The sequence below is a fragment of the Danio rerio genome, chromosome 11, assembly GCF_052040795.2.
Source record: "Danio rerio strain M-AB ecotype USA chromosome 11, GRCz13ab, whole genome shotgun sequence".
NCBI classification, from domain to species: domain Eukaryota; kingdom Metazoa; phylum Chordata; class Actinopteri; order Cypriniformes; family Danionidae; genus Danio; species Danio rerio.
In genome coordinates this window covers 41040819-41065431 of record NC_141031.1, presented here as the reverse complement: position 1 = coordinate 41065431, position 24613 = coordinate 41040819, and the positions used below count along the sequence as shown (strand labels likewise).

Below are 24613 nucleotides of genomic sequence, written 5' to 3'. Positions count from 1 at the left end.
ATAATTCTGACCTTAAAATTGTTGAAAATAAAAATAAAATAGCCGGAAGAAAAAATATTATCAGGTCTACTGTGAAAATTTCCTTGCTCTGTTAAACATCATTTAGGAAATATTTTTTAAAAATAAATCAAATTCAAAGGGGTCTTCAACTGTACATTGTGCTTTTTAACAGCAAACATACATGTCTTAGTATTTTCCCTTTAAAATATGTAATGATCTTTTAAATATGATGAATGTTGACGAGCAACACTAATTAAGATGTTTTTCAACATGTATCAGTGTGTGCAGTGAAACAGAATATACTTCTTTTCAAATAGATCAAAATAGAAATGAATATAAATACATTATGGATTAAAAAACAAGTCGTACTGAAATTAGAAACACTTTTTCTGTCATATTTACCTTTGTGAACTGTTTACCAAAACTTTCTTTAGAAAGGCAAAAGTTTTCTTCTATGATATTGCTTATTTAAAAAAAATAACACCTGTTAGAACATTTATTTAAAGTTGTATGAAAATCGCCCTTCCAGCTACAACCCAGTACTGGGAAACACCCATTCACTCTTGCATTTACACTTATACACCCTGGCCAATTTAGCTTATTCAATTTATCCATGTCTTTGCACTGTTTGGGAAACCGGAGCACCCAGAGGAAAGTCATGCAAACATGGGGAAAACATGCAAACTCTACACAGAAATGCCAACTGGCCCAGCCGGGGCTGGAAACAGCTACCTTTTTGCTGTGAGGCGATCGTGCTACCTACTGTGTCACCGTAATGCCCCACTAATAAAAATCAGCATATTAGAATTTCTGAAGGATCGTACAATACTGAACACTGGAATACTGAAAATTCAAGTTAACAAATGTGACCCTGAACTACAAAATTTATCTAGTCTGATGTTGCATGGGTATATTTGTAAAAATACATTGACATTAACAAAAATAGATTTTTTTTATACTAAAATGATTCAAATATTAAGCTGAGATCATTTTCCATAAAGACATTGTGTAAATTTCATTCCATAAATATATTAAACTTAATTTTTGATTAGTAATTTGCATTAAGAACTTTTTTAGCCATCTTTTCAGGTAATTTAATTAAACCTTAAAATGGTTCATAAAAAACTCAAAAAAAATCTTTTTTTTTTTTTTTTACTCTTAGATTTCAGATTTTTTAATTGAAGTATCTTGGCCAAATACTATCCTATTCTAGTTTTGTGGATAAGAATCACTTACTGTATATTAAATAGACTGCAAGTTATTGTAGACTTAAAAACAGAGATTATTTTTGCCATTGATGTTTTCATGAAGGACTTTTAACATTAATAAAACATTTCCATTGCACAAAAGTTTCTTTATGTTACAAACAAAAATCTCTAGATACCTAAAAAAAGTTCTTATTCCTGACAAAAAAAGGGTTAAAGAACCATCAACCTTAACTATTAAAGTGTAAATTAACGATAGTACTGTTTTTACTGTGGTTTTTTGATCAAATAAATGCGCCTAATAAAAAAAGAAAAATCCGCCCCTATTTCTCCAAGCCGCTGCAGGATTGGCAGAATGTCATTGGGCAGGAATGAAGTTCAGCATGAAGTTTTCGCCCAGCTAGAAAAGCTTTCTGGGTTTCACACTGATAGTTAATCTTAATCAGCTTTCCATGAGTTAATCAATTACACCTCCTCCCCCTGAAATCCTGTCTATCTTTGGCCGGCCCATCAGGCGGGTGGAGGGAGCTCAGATGAACACTGATTGCGGCGAGAATAGCCCTTTCACTTCATCCGCGGAATGTGAGACGGCTGCCGAGCTTCCCCAGACCCGTTTAATTCGAGGTTGCGGGAGACAAACAATCGTTCATTTGTCTTCATTAATGTGCCTTTCTCTCGACGGCTCGAAGCACAGACAATGGGAAAATATCTGTGTTATAATCCGTCTTCTCGTTCCCACAATGCCTCTTGCTCTTTGCGCAATGAGGTACGCCCTATTGATCTGTTTGTTGTCTTTTTCATTAGCGTGTGCGTGCAACCACTGCGCATAATGATTCCATTTATATCGTTTGGTTTCGATAAAGAGCCATTTTGTCTAGTTGGGCTGGAAATGGGGGGGACTTTTTGTCTCCTCCACTGGCTTGTGCATACAGACGGAGCCGCGAGCCTGATGTTTTTCTTTTGTGTAGATTGACTCGCACACCCTTTCAGCAGCTTTTGTGTGTTTCGTCTCATTTGGGAGATTTGATGAAGCAGCTTAGCGTTCTTCCTTGCTCCCGCGCTCGCTGTCTTTTGCATTATCTTCCTCTGCCCGAATCAGCAGCCGTGGCAGGCGCTACGCCGCTGTAAGCTCCTCACTTTGTTCCAGGCACAAAGTTACATTATTCATTTGAGTGAATCGCGCTGGCGTGCTGTCAGGAGGGGTGTGAAGAGAACGCAAAACTAGGTGGTACTCGCTGTTCCTGCGTTCTAAATAATACAGATATAACCTAACAGCTATGACTGAATACGAAGAGGACGCCGTTCTCATCGGTCCACGTTTACTATGCGAGATGCGTGGCCCTTTCTGCGCTCTTCATCAGGCGGCTTCCCTCTCTTCAGCTGAGCTAATGGCACTTTTGTTGATTTGAACTGGATGTGCTTATGTCTGTTCCTGAATCAAGATGCCTCACTGTGTACAGCCCTGATTGGCAGCTACCGCCTGAGATGTTTATCCTAGCAGTCGAGTAGAAACTGACGCTAACAACCAATACTATGTAGGTGTTGGTGACTGAGAGCAATACAATCTGTTAACCCTTCTATTATTTTCCAGACTGGTTTAGATTTTTGAGTTGGTGGAAATAAGCTACCAGGCTTCATCATTGGCATTCTGATTTGTTGGGAAATCATTGTACCAATTGTTACGAGGTTGTTAAAGTTCACTGGTCAATTTGACCCACAAACAATTTTTTTGGTTTAGGGCAGCGGCACAATAATAAAGTATTTAATTTTAATTGGTCACTAATAATGTTTTCATTTGCATGTATGCATTGTAAATAGGGCCAGACTGAATCTGTGAAAAATTTTAGCTATTTCTGCTAAAAATTTTGAAAAAAAAAAATTGTGCATTTATGCGAAATGATTTTAAGAGCATCATAACTAAAAACTTAGTTTATTAAATAAAAGATAATACATTTTTAACTTTTATTCAGTGTTTACGATGCAAATCCAATTAGATTCACTTATTTGGGAAACAAAGCAAGTCTGTCATATAATACATCTATTAAAAGACAGAAAAAAGACTACAATCTGTATTGTAAATAAATCATATAAACATTTTAATATTACTATTATCATATCACAATAATATTAGTGAAATGAATTTACTGATAATAACTGAATAAATATAAATTTACACACATTTACACAAGTAAATACATCGACTCAATGAAGGGCTAAAAATCTGCATGCGCAGATTCCGTGTTAAGTCTAATTGTAAGTAATTTCATGTATTTTCTCACATCAATAATGTAAATGTTTCTCAATGCATGCATTGTTTGCTGGAATTCGAACAAAAGCATAATACAAGAACATAATACAAGGCTTGCATAAGCTCTAGAGTAGCCAAACACTCTGACTGTCATAGTTGACTGATGTGAGACTAACAATTTGAATTGAACTCGCAACTGATTTCAGATATTTACATGGTGCTAAATTAATGATCACATACAGTCAAAATCAAAATTATTAGCCCCCCTTCGGATTTATTTTTTTATTTTTTCCTGTTTAAATATTTCTCAAATTATGTTTACCAGAGCAAGGAAATTTTCACAGTATGTCTGATAATATTTTTTTCTTCTGGAGAAAGTCTTGTTTGTTTTATTTCAGCTAGAATAAAAGCATTTTTTAAAGCGTTCTAATGTCAATATTATTAGCCTGTTTAAGCTATATATTTTCGCCAATCTACAGAACAAACCATTGGAATACAATAACTTTCCTAATTACCCTAATCTGCCTAGTTAACCTAATTAACCTAGTTAAGCCTTTAAATATCACTTTAAACTGTATAGAAGTGTCTTGAAAAATATCTAGTCAAATATTATTTACTGTCATCATGGCAAAGATCAAATAAATCAGTTTGTTACAGCCATAAAGAGCACTGAGTGATTTGTAATGTTTTTCTATAATATAATATTATTTGTATTGAGATATATGGTTATTGCTATTTAATACAGCATTTAATATGTATATTTTTGTGATATTATATTATGTACATGACGTTTCAAAAGTTTAATAATGCCATACGTCATACGTATGCGTAAGCAACAGGGAAAAAAGTTTAGAAAGAAGGAAGGGGCTTGATGGTAGACAGTCTTTTCACTGTTCTTCGAAACCATATTTATATAGAAGCTTAGTAAAGTGTAAATAGTTCTTCCGTTTGTTTTTTGATTTTTGTTGTTCCTGACAAACAAAAAGTAAACTGTTGCATTGCAAGCTTGTGGTTTCACGCGTCAAATCCTTTGTGCCGAGTCCCTATGGAAATGGTGGAGAACTGGAAGAAATAGATTGCCATTACACATTTATTAGAGATGAGTTATTAAAGCTATAATGTTTAGAAATGTGTTGAAAAAATCTGCTCTCTGTTAAACAGAAATTGGGGAAAAAATAACAGGGGAGCTAAAAATTCAGGGGGTTTAATAATTCTGACTTCAACTGTACTGTAAGCATAAAAAAACTGTGTTGGTGCATTTTTTTATCATATTTTATCAATATTTTATTAAAACTTTAGTAAAATTAAAACGTAAACAATAAACTTCTATCATTCGGCATAACAGGTCAACTTATTTGTAAATGAATTATTTATAATGAACAAAAAAGTCTGTGATCCTTCTACATTGTATTATGTTTTTTAATTAAAAAAAGGTGCTAACATATGTGAAAAATTTTTGCAGTTTGAAGGAGAGTTGCAACGTATAAGGATTTATAAAGCTTTAATATACTTACTATTTAGATACCTATCCCTGCTCATATGCACACACAGATGTAATTCTAAATGTCTTTGCAGTGCTTTCAGGGATTTGCCACCTCCGATCTCTTCTCTAGGACTGGCATAAAAAATGCACTTGGTGCTACTTTACATTTTGGCCAAAAATGAGCCATCTTAGAAGGCAGCATAATTAAATTGCCTACCTTCTGGAACAGCCTTCACGCCTTTTGATCCCTTAAAGTGCTTCCTTCGTAGGCAGCTCACTATAGGTGAGTTCTTTGCAATAGAGCGTGTCTTTGCACAAGGGGAACATAACCAGCGCAGATGTGTGTATCGAGAAGCTTGTTTGTTTATCGTAATCAGGTTTACGAGCCTCTCTGTCTCAGGGAAGGATGAATTCGGTATGCATACTGTGCATCGCGCCTCAAGGTTAATGACACTTCAGAGGAGTAAGACGCACACAGAGAAAGAGCGAGCAAAATAACATACAGCCCCCCCATTAAGGAAAGGAGAATACCATTGCAGAGCTGAAGCATCGGCCCACATCTACTCAGTGTGACGTATAAGTAGGAGGCCAGGGTTAAGACAGGACCCCTACCCTTGTCTGAATGTGATCGCATGTGTGTGTGTGTATTTGGGATGCTGGGCACGTCTTCGTCCGACGGATCCTTCCGGCCCGGGGAGCCTCATTAGAACAACTTGTGCAGCAGCCTTAAAGCCGGGATAAGCTTAGCAGGCAGGCGCTGCCGATAAAAGAGTTATGTATCACGTTCTTACACAAGCATGACAAAAAGCCCCCTTATCCAGGTGCCATGCAAGCCTAAACTCCTACGGCGTGCTGCCGAGGACAACAGTGCTGAATCTGTGCAAATTGTTCTCGGTCTATCCTTCTGCATTGAGAGGCAACAATAATAAGTTTGTCAGAAAACGGAACGGATTTAGCCAGGGCTTTATTTTTTTTGTGATCGTAATACGCTTTTAACTAGATTTGTTTCAATGCAATATGTTTTAATTTGAAATGGGGAGGAAAAAATGGCAGCTGGGCTTAAAGGCATAGATTAAGTCTTTGGAAATAATTCGCTTAAACTGTGCTTAGTTCTACTCGGAGCCAAGTGCACACTCATATTTAATGATGTTAACAATTTTGCGGAGGAAATCAATTGTTTTATTTAATTTTTCTTTCATCCAAAGACTGAAAATGCTCAAAGAAACACTTTGAGATCCAATATTTTGGTGTTTGCTATGTGATCCGGATTGTGTTTGCTCTTTAAATTGAGTTGTACTGTGTGCGATGCTGTAACCTCTTTCCATTGATTTGCCATTAATAAAATTCAGCGCGCAGGGGGGGGAAATACAAATCAATATCTGACACTGTGTCCAATCCCAACACAGATACTGTAATGTAAATATATTTCTGCCGGTGTATTGCAGATGTAATATTCAAAGTGTATTGCCATATCTAAGTCATTTTCCTTCTATTGTGCACTTACTATCATTGCTGAACATGAAAGTGAAATGTACTGTGTGCCTTTATCAATATTAATGAGGAGGTAATAATGAATATGCATTTTCATTCGGGGGAGAGCCATACAGCTAATAAGCCATGATCTGGTGAAATGAGATGCAAATGTTTTTCATTAATAAAATATATTACTGAGAGTGCTTCTTGCGTACGCATCACTTCAATGCCTACAAAAGATAATTCACTGGAGTCTCACGCAATCAATTCTCGTATGAATACTTGCTTTCGGTGGCCGCTTTCAACGTGGCTCTCTCAGATTTGTATGCCTAATAAAAGTCTTACACCCTGATACTTTTGAATAAAACCTCTTTTGCAACCTAAAGCAACTCTTTTGTGGTTCTTCTGTGGAGTATTACAGCAAACGCTACTGATTTTTGGTGTGAATCTCTCTCTCTACGGGTTGTTAATGTCCTCGCGCTAACACCTCTGACTAAACTTTCACACAACACCTCGTTATCGTTCCTAATGCAACCTTTACGCACACACGCCGCGCAGCTAGTTAGCGCCCGTGTTTCGGTTTGATTCTGGGCTTCCGCTGTTTCAAAAGCGGATTGAGGGGGATTTCAGGATTTCTTCAGCATACTGTAGATAATCCTCGAGTGTCTCCATGGTCTGATCTCTTGGTTAGTGTCTCCCTGGCTCTCACGGCATGGCCGAGCTCCTCAACCTCCCTCCCTCTCGCTCGGAAAGCGATGGCAGTTCTCCATCAGCCAAGAAATAGAAGTCATGTTCTCATTTACAAGGGCCAGAAATCATTGGTGTGAAAATCGGTCGGCTTGGTCCCATCAGGTTAGTGCAGTGAAGAAGGGCCAAGACTCATCGATTTCTCTGAAGGATCTTGTAGCCTAGCAACAAGCTCTGGCCCGGTCCTTGTGGACAAACTCTTAATCCTGGTAATTTCAGTAGCTGCTGACTAAATGCAGATTTAAAGTTTTTCATTAGACGCAGCTCTACGTGCGCAATTCGTTTTTATCTCTGCTCTGCGTTACGCAGTCACAACTTGCATCATAGTTCTGTCGTGAGATCTCAATATTCAAATACAAGCTTAATTAAAGCTCTGCTTTCTGATAGTGCTGCTCGTGCAGAATGTAAATTGATTTTTCACTTTGTATTTGAGTTTCTGCGGAGGTTGCAGTACAAAGGTCACAGGTTCGATTACAGGGGAATGAACAAAATAATGTTTTTTTCAGTGGGCTTATATTGCTTTGCACACATGGATTTTAATACAGAGTTTACATGAAAATAAGAGTTGTGTACTCACCCTTGCATCATTCCAAACGTTCCTCCAAATGCATATGAACATCTATAACTTTCTTCTGTGGAAAACAATAGAAGATGTTTAGCACTATAATTAGGGCTGCACAAAATATCGTTTCAGCATCGATATCGCAATGTGATCATTCGCAACAGTCACATCAGACAATATGCAATGTCGATTTTGTATCATAATTGATTATCTGCACGCATGATGCTTGTGAGTGTATACTGATTTTAAAAACATTCAGGTATGAATTCTTTAAATTTTTCTCATTCAGTTACTGTACTTGAATACTGTTAGACTCACGAAACAATAAAATGGTATCTTTTTCTTGATTGTATTTATAGATAGGGGGGTGGGTTAAAAAAGTTTACAGCTTGTTTATTAGATTTAATAGAGATGCAAATAGTAAATATTAATTCATCAATCTCTGACTAAACGAGTGTATAAAAAAATACAACTCATCCAAATACAGAAATGCACTGCAAATAGCATAGACCACAATGGAAATGTGTCGGGGAAACCACATTAAGTATATACTATAGACTATTTATTTGATTTAATGAAGATGCACTCCCACAGCAGAATCATCCCAATCAATCTAACATTATATATATTTCCAAACAGAGATATTAAGTCATCTGGTGAAATTGTATTCATATCGCAATATTTATATATATCGAAAAAAAAAATTATATATATAACAAAATAAAAAAAACTTAATGCTATATTTTTTACAATGTTGTGCAGCCCTGATTTGGGATCACAGATTTGATCAAATCTTGGAAATGTGTTTTTTAAAAGTAACAGAGGGATTTTAAATTACATTTAATTTGGATCAAACCTGCCCTTTAGGTTATTTAAAACTTTGAACTCAGATTGAGATCTATTTGATCCCAAAAAAATCCTGATCCCATCAGAAGGGTAGATTAAGTTGTGTTTTTTAACCATAAAAACCAAATAAAATAAAATAAAGTTTTTACTGTAAGTGATTTTATAAAGTGAATGATCACAAACTTAATGGTGACTGATGATATATAAATTCCTTCAGATTTAAAGCTTATATGAAGCATGTCACATGTAATGAGATATGGAAAACAAAAACAAAACAAAGTTCAGTAGGCTACACTGATGGCTCCATTTAAGGCTCTGCCAAACAGTGGGGATGTCCTGATCAAGTATTTTTGCCCTCGAGTATCTGCCGATACCGATACCCAATCCGATACTTGTATAATACATTAAAAAAAGAACAAAGAAGAGCGAAGAAACAGATCCAGGAGTTTTAACATTAAATAACTCTGTTAATGAACAGCACTTCTGTGAGGTAGCTTGAACAATCAAATAATAAATAAATTATTCACTTTTGGTCTTTATTGATTCATTCATTCATTTTCTTGTCGGCTTAGTCCCTTTATTAATCCGGGGTCGCCAGAGCGGAATGAACCGACAACTAAACCAGCAAGTTTTTACGCAGCGGATGTCCTTCCAGCTGCAACCCATCTCTGGGAAAGTCTTTATTTATTAATAAATAATTTAAAAATCCAATATAAACACAAAGAGCACCTCAACTTAAAATACCCGGCAGGCAATCCCAAGTTTACACATCTCACAGTTTGCTATGGCAATGTTGTCATCATCAACTTTATAATACATCAAGACTGCAGACATACACACGCTTTTTGCTTCAAGCTGTTTCTGTGTCTACTTTGCCTGCAATTAACCAATAGCGTCTCTGCAACAAAGTGATGTCATTCCACATGTGTTACTGTTTCTGTGTGGTCAAGAAAGAGGCTCTGTGGCACTGCACAACTACAGATGTGATAAATATATATATATATATATATATATATATATATATATATATATATATATATATATATATATATATATATATATATATATATATATATATATATATATATATATAAACAGGCCTGATTTCCGATCGCGTGATCGAATCTGGACATCCCTAGTAAACAGGATTTGGTAATCCTGAAATTTAGTATTTGGATCAAAGTGATCCAACCCAGTGTTCCCTCAAAAAAACTGTCATAAAAGTAAGATACAGTACATCAGTTAGTCCTGGATAGCAAAACATGGGATTTCCAAATATGGACAAATTTAATCAAGATTAAAAAATTTGAAAAGCTGGACCCTGTTTACCACCTTGGATATACCAGTTTTACTGCAGTACCTTGGTCTATTATTATTATTTTTTTTTTCATAATGCTTTAATTTGAAAACAAAAATGCATAGCAAGTGACAACTTTATATTGTTAAAAAAATGTTTCATGTTAATAAATTTTGTACTTTCTATTCATCAAAGAATTCCATAAAAACAGTATCACCTCAGTGGAACGGTTTACTACATTAACAATAAAAAAATAAACACAATAGAGTTATTTCTGAAAGATCCGAAGGGCTATTTTTTCCTTTATTAAATCGATACTCTAGGCATGCAAGACATCTTTCAATAACATTCTTATACAGAGCCCAGAACAGAAGTGTTGTTATTAGACTTGAATACTGCAGAAAGCTATAGCTTTCTCATAAGGCATTTAAAGATGTCTCCCTGTTCATATCTTTTCTGCAGATTGATTGTGTGAGCTGCCAATACGCTTTACCGTTTTTTCCTGACAAAGCAAACTCTGGAAAATTACAAGAATAGATGTTTGCAATCAATACAGCCAACAGATACGAGTATAACCTAGAATAATTTCCTCTCACTTAAACGGGAAGGGAAGACATTAATGTTTGAATATGAAATATTAAATTCAGGGCAACAGATGCACTCAACCGCCGACAGGATTCTGACAGGTGTTGTGACAGAAAAGGGATATTGATATGCTCATAAAAATCCCTTGGTGACAATGAAATTGCTTCAGAGGACATTCTCACTTGAAGTCCTCTAGATGAATCCACTTATTATAATTTACAGTAAACTTTTGGTTGACTTGCTTCTGACAGTCAGAGATGAACTCTATGATGTCAAATTGCAAATCTGAGCCAGATTTACATAGCTATAAACATGAGTTAAAGAAATAGATCAAGCATAATGTATATTCTGTCATGATTAATTCACCTTCATGTCAATCCAAACCTACAGTATATGACTTTATTTTCCAAGGAACACAAAAGTACACATTTTGAAGAATGTCCTGGTTGCACTTGCCACAGATAAAAACCTGTCTGAAAACGTTTATGTTTGGAACAACTTGAAGGCAATGATGGCAAGCTCAATTTATATGCAAAATATTAATTCATTCATTTTCTTTTCGACTTAATTAATCAGAGGTCACCAAAATGGCAATGAACCACCAACTTATCCAGTGTATGTTTTACACAATGGATGCCCTTCCAGCTGCAACATATCTGGGAAACACCTACACTCTCATTCACACACATAAACTATGCATAATTTAGCTACCCAATTTAAAACGCAACCTAAAACGCATGTCTTTGAACTTGTGGGGGGAACCTTAGCACCCGGAGGAAACCAACGCAAACACAGGGAGAACATGCTAACTTCACACAAAAATCCCAACTGACCCAGCCAAGGCTCGAACCAGCTACCTTCTTGCTGTGAGGCGACAGCGCTACCCACAGTGCCACTGTGTCATGCAAAATATTATATTAGTCAATTTACATTAAATTCTAGACCTCGCCAAAACACATCAAATGTCTCAGTTATTGCAAGGATTTTATTCACAAAATATTACAGTTCTCAGCAACCTTTGGTCAACTTCCAGACAGCAACTATAATATTAGATTGTACATATGAAAAAAAAAAAAAATAAAAATAAAAATAAAAAAAAAATATATATATATATATATATATATATATATATATATATATATATATATATATATATATAGGTAAAATAAATAAATAATAATGGTAATATATATATATATATATATATATATATATATATATATATATATATATATATATATATATATATATATATATATATATTTTATTTTTTTTTTAATTTTTTTTTTTTTTACTGCAGCATTTGGGGAAACCCGGGGCATTTGTAACATTCAATAGCCTACATTAATATAATGAGAAAACTATATATTTCAATAATTAAAATGTAGTTACCAATACAATAGTAACCTCTTTTACAAAACTAAAAATTAAATATCAGACATTTAAAAGAATTGAAACCAGGTCTACACAAAACCTTATCATTATTATAACACTGTTATTGCATACAACAGCAGTAAAGTGATTATATGAAGTGTGAATACATTTGAGGTTACTTCAGTTAAGACATTTTTCAGTGAGCATTATAACTGACTCCAAACATATTTCGTATAAAAAGGTAAAACTAGTGTATTTGAAGCAGTCTAAACAGCTATGTAGGTAAAGTATGACAGAATTTTAGTGGATTAAATAGGTCTAGTTATATTGCAAGACCATACCTGAAGAGGACGGAGTCTTGGGGATACCAGAAAGATCCATTAATGGTGGGTCTATTAGCGCACATTCAATCGACGGCAGCGTTCTGTTGTGTATGCCTTTATGCGCGCCCTTAACAGCAGTTACGTCATCTCCCGCTTTTAAATATTCGCGCGCTTTTAACGTCAAGTGGATTCTGATTGGCTTGTCAGAGACTGCATTCTTCCTGAGCAGAAAAAAAGCCTTTCCAAATGTCGTTGATATAAGTACACTTTACGATAAGTTTGTATTCTTTTATGTTAGTGTATCTACTGACATGACCAAACAATGAACTAATGCATTATTTTGGTATGTATTCATCTTTGTTAATGTTATTTAATGGTAATAACATTATTAGCTCATGTTCTCTCACACTTTGTTAACAAGCAAGCAAGTTGGATTTCAATAAATGCATTATAGGTGTTATGATTAATAACTGCTGTACTGTACAAGTATTGTTTTACTAATTAATGAAACCTTAAGTGTGACCCTGATAAGATATGGAAAAAAAAACATTTAGACAACAAAGCACAATACCAATGTGTTAACTTTAGAAGCAATAAAACATTTGTTATTTCGGACAGTTGTAATTTTCTTGAAAAATGTTTTGGTTATTTTAATGATTGTAAAATATATTTAATTGTCTATATGTCTTATTCTTTCCTCACTCAAAAATATTAAAGTAAGAACAGTGGGTACTCCTTAAACTCCAGTGGCAGTTCGCCCTCACACCAGGACAGACGCATAAAACCTGAGGAACAGAGCGTTTCCTACTGCTTTTTCTTAGAGTGGGTGAGTAGAGAACATGGTATTTTACTGCTATTAATAATGACAAGTCTGAGCGAGCACTCCTTTAATGCTTAGATTTAAGACACTGATGGGCTTTTAATAGCACAGTCTTTCTTTTTATCCAAAAGGAAGAATATGATATTAGTGAACAATCGCTTCAGAGGGCTTCATTGAAATCTGGGCTTCAAAAGACACTTCTTGCTTCATCCTATGTTCCTATGGTTTATTATAATGTGTTAAATGTGCTCTGACACTTCATTAAAGTGTGATAAAACTCTCACATAACCGAGAGGAGGTAAGACGGTGGTTTGAGGATTTAATCAGCTGAAGTCCTTTGCATATTAACAGCCACAAACCATCCAGCCTATTACTAATTATGTTAAAAGAACATTCTAGGTCAAGTTAAGCTCTATGTAAAGACCTTGACTGTAACACAATATAAGAATCAGATTTCCGTTTTTAAAAAGGGAGCAAGAGAGTGATAAAGATAGAAAAAAAACATTTATATGTGAAAAAATGATAGAAGCAATTTATGCAAGTTGTGCATTTGCTCTTTTCAAACTCTGAAACGTCTTGACCTACTTCCATTGTAAGTGCAATACTGTTTTTAGTAATCAACTGAAATTATTTAAAGGGGGTTATATGTAAGAATCTTCACGTATTACTCTTCTTTTCTCTTAATATGTGAACAGCTTGGAATAAAACTTAAAAACAAGTCCTTACCCAACTTCCAAGGTTGTCTATAAAGCCTTTGGCTGTAGATTTCTGTGTGGAGGACTTGGAAAGCTTTTGCTTGGGAAATCAAAATTAAAACGTTTACTGTTGTTCCCGAGAGCTTCTGTCCTGCTCCATAACATATGAAACAAGTGCTTATAATGTTTCAAAAATCCATTTGAGCTTTTCTATACTATTGTGTCAACAGTTACATATTCAAATATAGATAGTCTGCAATTTCGAATGCACTTTATAATCATATTATCATAGGATTGAATTTTAAGAAAGAGGGAGCACATGACTTAGCACTGTCGTAGCAATGTTCTCACATTTCCTCCATGTGCTCCTGTTTTCCCCAAAGTCCGAAGACATGCTCTAATTTAACTGGATGAACTAAATTGTCCGTACTGTAGCGTATGGGTGTGTGTGAATGAGTTTGTATGGGGGTTTCACAGTGCTGGGTTGTGGCTGGAAGGGCCTCTGCTGCGTAAAAGATATGTTGAAATAGTTGGCGGTTCCTTCCACTGTGGCGACCTCTGATAAATCAGAGACTAAGCCGAAGGAAAATGAATGAATTAATTAATTTTAATAAATGATGACTTATACACTATAATAAGATGCATTCTCACTGTTCTTTTTTCACCATTATTTTTTCGTTTTTATTTAATGCTATTTTTATTGAGAGGAAAGTGTGCAGATCATATTAAACTTAATCTGACATTGTTTAAAAGTTAATTTATCTGCCACCAATGCTAATAGCAAGGTTTCTCAACTTTGCATTGGCCCCTTTAAGCAAAATGACCAGTGAATGAGTAAGTAATGTGTATTTATATGGCGCATTTTGTTGTGTATGGTCATACACCCAAAGCACTTCACAATCAAAAGGGGGTCTCTCCACACCACCACCATTGTAAAGCATCCACTTGGATGACGCAATGGCAGCCACAGGACAGCGGGGCCAGTGCACTCAGCACACACCAGCTATAGGGGGAGTGAAGAGTCAGTAATAGAGCCAATTTGATGATTGGGAGGCCATGACGGGTAAAGACAGATGGAGGGAATTTGGCCAGTAAACCGAGGTTACACCCCTACTCTTTACGAAATGTGCCTTGGATTTTTAATGACGACAGAGAGTCAGGACCTCGGTTTAATGTCTCATTCGAAAGACGTGTGCTAAAAGCTACTCGTATTTATCTAAAGCAGATTAATTTGGCAATATTTATTACAATGAGTGTTGTGCATATTCCAGAAATGTGGAAAAAGACTATTCTTTTGAGTGATGCCTAAAAGATTTAAGCTAAACCAGTTTGGGTGGTTGGTTTAATGTTTAATTTCTGTCAACTGTTACAGCCAACACAATCTCACGGCAATTCGTAACTTTTTCATTTAGTGGCTAACTCGTACAAATTCGTACGATCTAATTCGTACATTTTAGTACGATTTGCGTATCCCCCAATGACGGTTGGGTTTAGGGGGTTTTAAATGTTTATCGTACATTTTCTTACGACTGAACTCGTACAAATTCGTACGAATTAGCCACTAAACTGCCAAAATGTAAAATACTTACGTTTTCTCGTGAGATCAGGCTGGTTACAGCATGTATGAGAAAACTGACCGATTAACAATGTAACAATTATACACTTTTAACTCACTGACATTGCCAACTTTTTGTTAAAACAAAAGTAGTTTGAAGTAAGCTGTTCATTGACCATGACAATTTAAGCAAAAACAAGATGCTACACACAATGGAAGATTGCAAATAATCTGCTGCTTATATAAGAGCTGAAATACATTTGAGAGTTTGCCTTTGACTCATTAACACATGACTTCACTGGATCTGCTGTAGAAAGGAATTAATTTTTATGTCAAACTAAAGTGTCACACGCTATTACACACATATCAATTCAGCTTCAGCTTAGGCATATTTAAACACTTGAGAATGACTATACATGAATATTTAAGATTAATAAACTCGCAGTTCAACTTTCAAGTGTTTTGCATTGTAGATGTTTTAATGAACAGAGCAACAGATCAGGTGAAAATGTCCCAGCAAAATGCTGAAAGTGGCCTGATTGTGTTTACATATTCTATAAAGTTTCTAAAAAAGAGGGTTTCCATCACCATGTGTTGATGTACATTTTGAAGGATTGCATGAGAGGCAAGTGATATAAATGCCAAATTTAGAAAATAAAACCTTAATTTGCCAAAAAGCTTTTTACACTCACTTGAGGATGTTTTGTGGAATAATGGGGAAATAATGGGAGAAGGAAATGCATTTGCTGAGTAAACTCTGATTTAGCGAGTAATACACCCATGTGAATGTTTAGCTGTCTCCATTATGCTTGTCTTGTTTACTTTTGGTCACTAGGTTACCAATACTACAGTCAGCTGCTCTAGCAACTTGATAGAAAGACAACTACAGTAATTCACATTTGGGATATTTTGTTTTTTGTTTACAAACTTTAAGAAGATTCTCTTCAAATAACACCCCATTCACACGGGGCATCAGCGCCAACGCTTCCTATTCACTTTGAATGGGTGACGTCAGGCGTTGCCGAACTGCATTGTGGATCCGTCGGCGCCCTTTCAGTGGGATTGCTCGCTGCAGAAGTTGGGACGCTCTGCGTGACACCTACACATCCTTGGGTAACATGCTGGATCCGTTACCCTGATCTGTTCCGGGACCTCACAATTCACAAAATTAAGCACTGGCAGACATACAGTCTACTTAAGTGTTTAGCATAATCAACTTTATTGTTCTGTTCCAACATGATGGATTACAGGCTTACATATACTGGCTAATGAGACATCTATATGTACATCTATGGTAAAAATGATATTAGTAATACAGCTCAGTTGGCATTTCTAGCAAAAATGTGATTGTATTTGAATATGAATTTCAGGAAAGCATTGTTGATTTGTTACTGCATGCTAGTAGTTGCTGTAACCTGTTTTTGGCCGTTGGGTAGTTTGTAATTTGGCTGGTGTATGTCAGGTCAGCACTGAAGCTGAGAGAGCTGTTCAGTTCAGGGCGGCTCTGCTGAGAACTACTGGCAGATCTGGGCCAGCTGTGTCCATGAATACCATAGACCTCATTTCTCTATTTTATCGCACAGGCCATCAAAAACGCTCTGTGCGTGTGTGTGTGTGTGTGCGTGTCAGAAACAGAGAGAAAAATAGCATATGGAGTGTTAAGGTGAAATACACAGCAGTGTCTAGTCAGTGTAAGAGTACTCTTAAAAGAACAGTTTACCTAAAAAGAATATTATGTGATTACTGTTTACTGATTATAATAATTACAAAGATTCAGCAAGTAGTATTAAATCAAACGTAGTAGAAGTAGAAATACTTTTAAATCTTCTGAAATATACACAGGACAGCACGCTGGCTCAGTGGCTAGCACTGTTTGGCTGGAATGCTGATTTGAAATGCTGAATTGAAACTTAAAAATTTTGAAACAATATTGGAGTTACTTTTTCACGCTGTAGGAAGGACAACACACCATAGCTGAAGTTTTACTGTTAGACAGGTAATGTTATGTTTTGAAACTATTTTAGTCAGGCTAAGCTTATGTTAGATTGTGTTGTTATGAATGACATATGCACAGACGTGTTTGTTCAGCCACTGAAATCTACCGGCAAAAGATTAATGTGACTATTTTCAGTTTTACAAGGGACCATTAACAGCATCGATAATATAGATTTATATTTAGTTTAACAACAAAACATCAGGAAATATCGCTATTCCACCTAGCCTGCTTTATTGAGTTGAAGTTGCTTTTATATTCACATTGGTTAATTTTTGAACAATGACAGCCTTTCTATACTGTTTACCGTGCTACTCTGAATATTCGCTCTGAAGTAGCACGTAAGTATGGCTTAATATTAAATGTAATTCCTGTACTCCAGCCAAACACTAACTAACTGGCTAATGACTTGAACTAGTGGGTCGTCTGCTTTTGAGACGCGGTGCGCCTGTATACGATTTCAGGAGGCATGGCTTTGAATCACAGTCCCTCCTCACTGTCCAAAGATAATATGCTAAGCGGTTAGCATTTTGACAGATCACCTACTGCACCTTTAATATCTGTGATGGTTGGGTTTAGGTTTGGGGAAGGTGTAGACGTTAATATCTGTAATTGTTGGGTTTAGGTTTGGGGAAGGTGTAGACGTTAATATCTGTGATGGTTGGTTTTAGGTTTGGGGAAAGTGTAGACGTTAATAACGATGATGGTTGGGTTTAGGTTTGGGGAAGGTGTAGACGTTAATATCTGTGATGGTTGGGTTTAGGTTTGGGGAAAGTGTAGACGTTAATTTCTCTGCTGGTTGGGTTTAGGTTTGGGAAAAGTGTAAACGTTAATAAGGACAATGGTGGGGTTTAGGTTTGGGGAAGGTGTAGAGGTTAATATCTGTAATGGTTAGGTTTAGAGTAAGAGAAGGTGTAGACATTAATATCACTGCTGGTTGGGTTTAGGCTGGGGAAAGTCAAGAAGTAAATAACGACGATGGTTGGGTTTAGGGTTGGGGCAGGTGTAGATGTTAATAACAGTAGGTTGGGTTTAGAGTTAGGGAAGGTGTAACTTCAAGTTACTGTATGCCTCTACTACAAGTTACGCCCCTGTCTTGCAGTCCACAGACAGATCCTACTCAAATTCTAGCCTGATCAGTAGCTTTTAATGTGGAGGGTCCTTTTCTGCTGGAGAAAAAATAATAAAGATAGTCAAAAAATCATGTAAAAAGCACAAAGGAACATATGCCGTAGGAACAATGTAACAGAAAGTTTTATAAGTTTTGAAACCTTGACTTTTCCAGATCTTGAAACCTTGAAACCAGTTATCGTCCCATGCCTATCATTGACCAGGCTATAAGCTATTGTCCTCAGTATGACATTTAAGCATTCAGTGTATAAACCACAGAGATAAACCAGCTCTTGTAAAGATTATTCACTAATGATCTTGCTGATGCTATCAATTACCGGAGAGTTGTGTGCCATGCAGCCATTATCTGTGCAGCTCCAGTTTGTGCCTATGCAGTGGGTGGGCTGGTTGTTAAAAAAACTCCCCTCCTTTTCAACCATGAAATATTCAGTTATCTAATTAGAGAGAAACTTAGTGGTTGGATGGCGGCCTTATTTCTCACAGCACGGTGGCGTTTGTCTGATTAGGTGCTTCCTGACGCTCTTTACTCAGCTCACGCTGATACCGCCGCACTTGACGGGAGGAAAACACACCTGACAGGGGTTTTCACTGAGGGGACGTGGTGTGCTGGAGGATGGATGTATGGGGGGCTGGTGTACAGTCGTGCTCCAGTTGGCACACCTTGCATCGCATTACATTTCCGCCCACGTCGAAAAGCCACCCGAGGGGAAAACCGAAGGCAAGCATGGAGATGGGGGGAGGGGGGTGGAGCGTGAACAAACGACTGGGTTGTTTAGATCCGGCTGACGGCCTCGCGACGTATCAAGTTTTGCAGTGCCTGATCTAAATGTGAAGAAAAATGGGGAGGCATCGTGCAACCCCTTATTACTCTGTCACTTACCATTAAACATGAATAAACAGCTTGGGCTCCCCGCATCACCCGGGCATTTTATTTCACTGGGTTTTTAATGAGAGTAAAATTGCATCCATTGCTGAATGTGCTGCTGTAATTTCAAGTACATTAAAAAAAAGGGTGGGGGGGGGACACTCTTTGAATCATTTCTGCAATGTTCCCTGCACGCAGGGATTATTTGATTATGAAAAGTTGCTCAAATGTTTACAGAATAAAATTAGATTTCGGATTGGCTGCCGACGCAGAAAGTTGTCTTTGATCAGCGTGGAGATGTTTGCTGTTGGTTCAGCTGGTGTGTATCAAAGTCAAGCTGCTCTGCGGGATCAACGCGTGCCTTGTAGCTACAATCAAATTATAGCCAACAAAACGGTGAATCGACATGCTTTAATGTCGTTCTGAGTGCCTACAAATCAAATGAGTCTTAAAACAGTGGTCTGCCGTGGCATTGGTGAATTGTCAGAATGAGTTGATCATGACTATTTTTACACACTGTTTAAAGTAAAATCTGCTCGCTGTTCATTAATGAGGCCCAATTTGCTTGGGTTTATGTAAATTTCAAGCATGTTAAAGAGAGTAATACTGTGTTTATTCACCCCAAACGTCCAATTCTGTTAACATTTACCCTCCCACCAAGCAATTATGTGCTTAATAGATGTCTAAACATATTCATCTTAACTAAAACAAGGTTAAATTTGGACTGTCAGTCATAGTTTGATGTTTAAGAATAGCACAAAACTAGACTAGTCATCAAATTAGACAGAATTCATGTGTAGTGAGTGATTCATTCACGTGTATCTGTTGATTAGTCTAGTTTTAGGCTATTACACCATGTCCTTACTACACACAACAAGATTCCAGCACCAAGCAATTTGGCTGTCTGCACCAAATGTGATGTGACATGACAGAAACATTTAAATAGCAGCAACTGCACTCATCAATGAAATGGTAAAGGCTTTTAATGCAATACATATTAAACTTCATTAACATTGTTAATAAGCTACTGAGTGACTGATGTTGTTGGTTTGCAAGGTTGTGACTTTCATTTTCAAACGGTCTGCTAGTTTATTTTCAAGATCTCAGGTTAACTATCTGCTGCCGATTTCAGTAGTATGGCTTTCGATTTCTTGTAAAATTGTATTTAAACTAACATTAATAGCATTTAACACTGAATAAGGCACATAATCAGTACCTGAGGGGAGCTTTGTCATAGTAGTATATGCTTTTGTTCTGCAGCGACGTTGCAGAAATAGAAAGCATTTCTAAAATAGAAATTCTCTGTGTCTCTATTGCAAATGATTTTGACAAAAACTCATTTTAGCATGGATAAGCGTGTCGCGGCATTGTGATTTGTGTTTTTAGGACACAGTGTTAAACGTGTATTCGATTTTCAATCACAGACTAAATTAAGCTCCCACCTCCCAGAATTTCTTTCTTTTGTTGAACACAAAGAAGATTTGTTGAAGAAAGTTGGACACCAGTAGCTATTGACTTTCATAGTATTTGTTTTTAATATAAGCACAACCATCGGTTTCCTACACTCTTCAATAGGGATGCTCCTATTGAAGATTATTGAATTGATTGGCCGGAAATCAGCATCGGCTGATAAATGCATTTTATGACTCAATCGGTACTCACTGATCTGGCTGATCTCATGAACCAATCACAAGTGTTTGCATTAGTTGGAGATGAAACATATAAGAATTGATTACATATAAGAACTAAAAGTTCTGGGTTATTGACAATACTGCAAGCTCACTAAAGCTTGGCTTTATATAAAAAAATATATAATATTTTTAAATGAAGTTTCACAAACTAATTTCGAGAGGAGCACGTGATATGATTGACTGCAGCTGGCCACTCATCTACACTCATTGGCTAGCCAATCGGATTGATCCAAACTCACTATAAGTAGCCTAGCTAAGAACTACTCCCTTATCTTCGTTTTCCGAAGAAACCCCCCATCCACCCTTTCTCCTCCTTTCCTCTTTTGCCGAGGGGAGCTCTCGAGAACACCTGACCTCGTACTCCCCTCACATGCTTTATGGACCTGGCGGGAGCCCTGGGCTCAACTATCTCTGAGCTCAGGGTTCTCTCCCGGGACAGCATGCCAAACCTGCTAACTTGCTAACAAGTTGTCAAACAGTATCTAAGTGTGAACTCTTGAAACTTGAATATTTAAAAAATAACTAATAATAATAACTAAGTAATATACTTTTTGCAATAAATAGTATAGGCCTATTTTCTTTTAGTAAAGAAGTAATGGATTTATAGGTTTGCATTTTAACTTCTTATGCATCAAATATGTGCTCAACTTTTTTCTTAAATGAGACATGTTGAATTCTTCTTTTATCATTTGCAATGTTTCCATGATTTTTCTTACCTTTTTTGTATCTGTTTCATCTATCATTTTCTGAAAAGCTGCTTCTGATATGACATGTTCACTCCTAAATGGTTATAATAGATATGTTTAAGGTATTAAGAAACGACTAAAAACTCAACTATTTAGTCTCCACTTCCTAATCTGCAATTGCCTCTCTGGATATCACACTAACTGTACCCAAAAAATAAATAAATAAAAAAATAAAAATACTAATACTACTAATACTTTCCTTCTTAGACTTTACAGACCTGAAACTTGCCTATAGCACTTATCCATTGTTGCTCTTATAGTTGTGTAAATTGCTTCCTTGTCCTCATTTGTAAGTCGCTTTGGATAAAAGCGTCTGCTAAATGACTAAATGTAAAATGTATTATATGCAGCATTCTTCATTTATTCTCTTAGGTAAGAAGAGATCTCCACTTAAGTATCATACTTAGAGGGAAAATGGGCTTTATGCATTATAAAGCTTCAAGCATCAGAATCGGTACTCAATATCCGACGATTACTATCACAAGGAATTGGTACTCGGTATCGGCTGCAAAAATCTTGATTGGAGCATCCCTAGTCTTTAGGAAACTCATTAAGAAACTCTTAAGAAAACTGTTTTAACAATAATCTTTTATGTTAAAGAAAAATCTTTTACTAATGGTTTAGATTTGTATTTAATATGCAGGATATGTTTACAATAGCATAAACAAACAAGAATATATACAATACCTACTACATAGTATGTAAATGGATGAATCAAACAAAATGTATAATGTGAAGCTAAGTGCATGCAACCTCATGTTGAATCCTACAATTCAGTGAAATCAATTTTACCTTTCTACGAAACTATAAATATCAACCTCTTTTATAGCAATTTTTATTGGACTGCCAAAAGACCAACATTTTTAAACAAAATTCAATGCACAAACTAGCCAAATATATTTTTATTCATGTAACTAATAGCTGTGTGAAGCATTTCATTTGAAATAATGCTTGAATAATAAGTGGGCAGTTGAATTCATGTATAATAATGCTCAAGGTGGCATTTTTGGCTAATAGTATTTGTCTAATATTTAATAACCGAGAGTTATTCCACTTAAACTACAGTTATTACTCTTAAAGACATTAATTAGATGTTTTATTTCGAGGGATTTGTTGTGTTTTTGACCCCCCTTGCTAATTCCAAAATGTCATTTTAGACCTATTTTTGAAGGCTTGAGCTATTGTTAGAAAAGTGATGCAATTTTGATACAGTTATCAAAGAGAAAGAAAGAGAGAAGAGATTTAACGTGACTGATTAACTTGAGTTTATTTGCTTTAAAAACAGCGATGTGACCTCCGTAGTGAACAAAAACGCATTGCTTCACAGGTAAAATCATTAGAGTACACATTTTTGTATGCGTTTCATCCATTGAATATGATGTTTTTCATTCAAACCAAGACAAAAATTTGTGGCATAAATGTACAAATTTTTTGACCTTTATATACTTTTATATTTAGTTGACAGTCTTTGTAAGTTTAGGTCTTTAACTGTTTAATTTTAAAGCGATAAATCATCAAAAATGTAAAATTTATTCAGCTCTTACATGTTCCAAGCCTGTTTACCTTTCTTTTTATTCTGTTGAACAAAAAAGAACTTGATAGTAATTATAGTAATTATTACTATTATTGATAGTAAACACATTTCGCCTGCATTATAGATACATATTGCTGTGTCAAATGATTTCGGGCAAGGATGAAATCCACTGTTTATACTCGTCCTCAAGTGTTTTTAAAGAGTGTTTTTTCTTCTGTTGAACAATAATGAAGATATTTTGAAGAATGTTGGGAACCTGTAACCATTGACTTCCATAGTATTTGTTTAAATATGATGGATGCCGATGGCTACAGGTTTTTAGCTTTCTTCAAAACATCTTCTTTATTGTTCAACAGAAGAAAAAACACTCTTTAAAAACACTTGAGGACGAGTATAAACAGTGGATTTCATCCTTGCCCGAAATCATTTGACACAGCAATATGTATCTATAATGCAGGCGAAATGTGTTTACTATCAATAATTGAACACATTACAACAGGGGAGTCCACACTTGGTTCTGGAGGGTTGTGTCCTGGAGAGTTTAGCTCATATCTAATCAAACATACCAGAACAAGCTAATCAAGCTCTTACTATGTATACTAGAAACTTCCAGGCAGGTGTGTTGAAACAAGTTGGAGCTAAGATCAGCAGGACACTGGCCCTCCAGGACCGACTTTGGACACCCCTGCATTACAACATTCATCAACCAATCAGAGTGTTTAGCAGCCACATAATATTACATAAAATAATGTATAACACAAACTGGTTCCACTCAATAAATAACTGAATAATTGGCTGTAGAGTATGCAGCACGTAAGCTACAGTGTCTCCAACTTTGAACGTTTCAACTGGCAGATACAGGTGTTTTCTAAAAAGACATGTAGTCCGATCTCAAAACCATCATAATCAAAGAGCGTTTTCTTGGATGGAACTGCATTCTGCTTGTCAGCTTGTCACTGTGGCTGCATAGCTTTGCTTTGCCGCAGCGTTTGACGTCCTCCGTGCAGAAGCAAACTTAGCTGTTCAACAGCTTGTTTGGATGCTTTATTAAAAACAAATCTCTCCCTATTGACAGACCCCAGCAATAAAACTCTACACAGCTTAGCAGAGTAACGCTACAGCATCCAGAAGCAAGCGAGAGAGAAAGAGAGAGAGCAAACAGTAAACAGAAGTGACTGTTTGCTTGTGTATATTACAGAAATGCACTTCAGATAAAGAGTTAGATCACTCATGGGATGGCCATTGGTTATCATTGAGGAATGCAGCTTTAAAATAGAATCAAACTGGCATGATGTGCAGTAATGGGATGGAAAGGCAGTGTTTGTGTTTGATGAATTAGTCATGTTTGTTTTCAGACAAGGTTTTAAAGATTTGTTCCATCAGCACAGCTTAAAGTCAACTTGAAAATAAAATGTGGCCGGTTTGCTTCATACACACAAA

At 36.1% G+C, this 24613-nt stretch overlaps 2 long non-coding RNA genes across 4 annotated transcripts in view; one reads left to right on the top strand and one right to left on the bottom strand.

Annotated features, from left to right (window-relative positions):
- The window catches only part of LOC147834895 (uncharacterized), a 66577-nt gene extending 54289 nt beyond the window's left edge, over positions 1 to 12288 (bottom strand). The window contains exons 1-3 of one of the 3 annotated variants that reach the window (XR_015502950.1): positions 12162 to 12255; positions 9405 to 9462; positions 4736 to 7788 (exon numbers count right to left, since the gene is read on the bottom strand). This is a non-coding gene — a long non-coding RNA (uncharacterized LOC147834895). Of the gene's footprint in view, positions 1 to 4735; positions 7789 to 9404; positions 9463 to 12161 lie in introns of those variants that run through there. The other 2 variants (XR_015502949.1, XR_015502948.1) reach the window with 2 other exon arrangements.
- Positions 12289 to 12349: 61 nt separating this feature from the next.
- Positions 12350 to 24613, top strand: part of LOC141376663 (uncharacterized) — a 32421-nt gene continuing 20157 nt past the window's right edge. The window contains exons 1-2 of the long non-coding RNA XR_015503052.1: positions 12350 to 12486; positions 12861 to 12969. This is a non-coding gene — a long non-coding RNA (uncharacterized LOC141376663). The remainder of the gene's footprint in view (positions 12487 to 12860; positions 12970 to 24613) is intronic.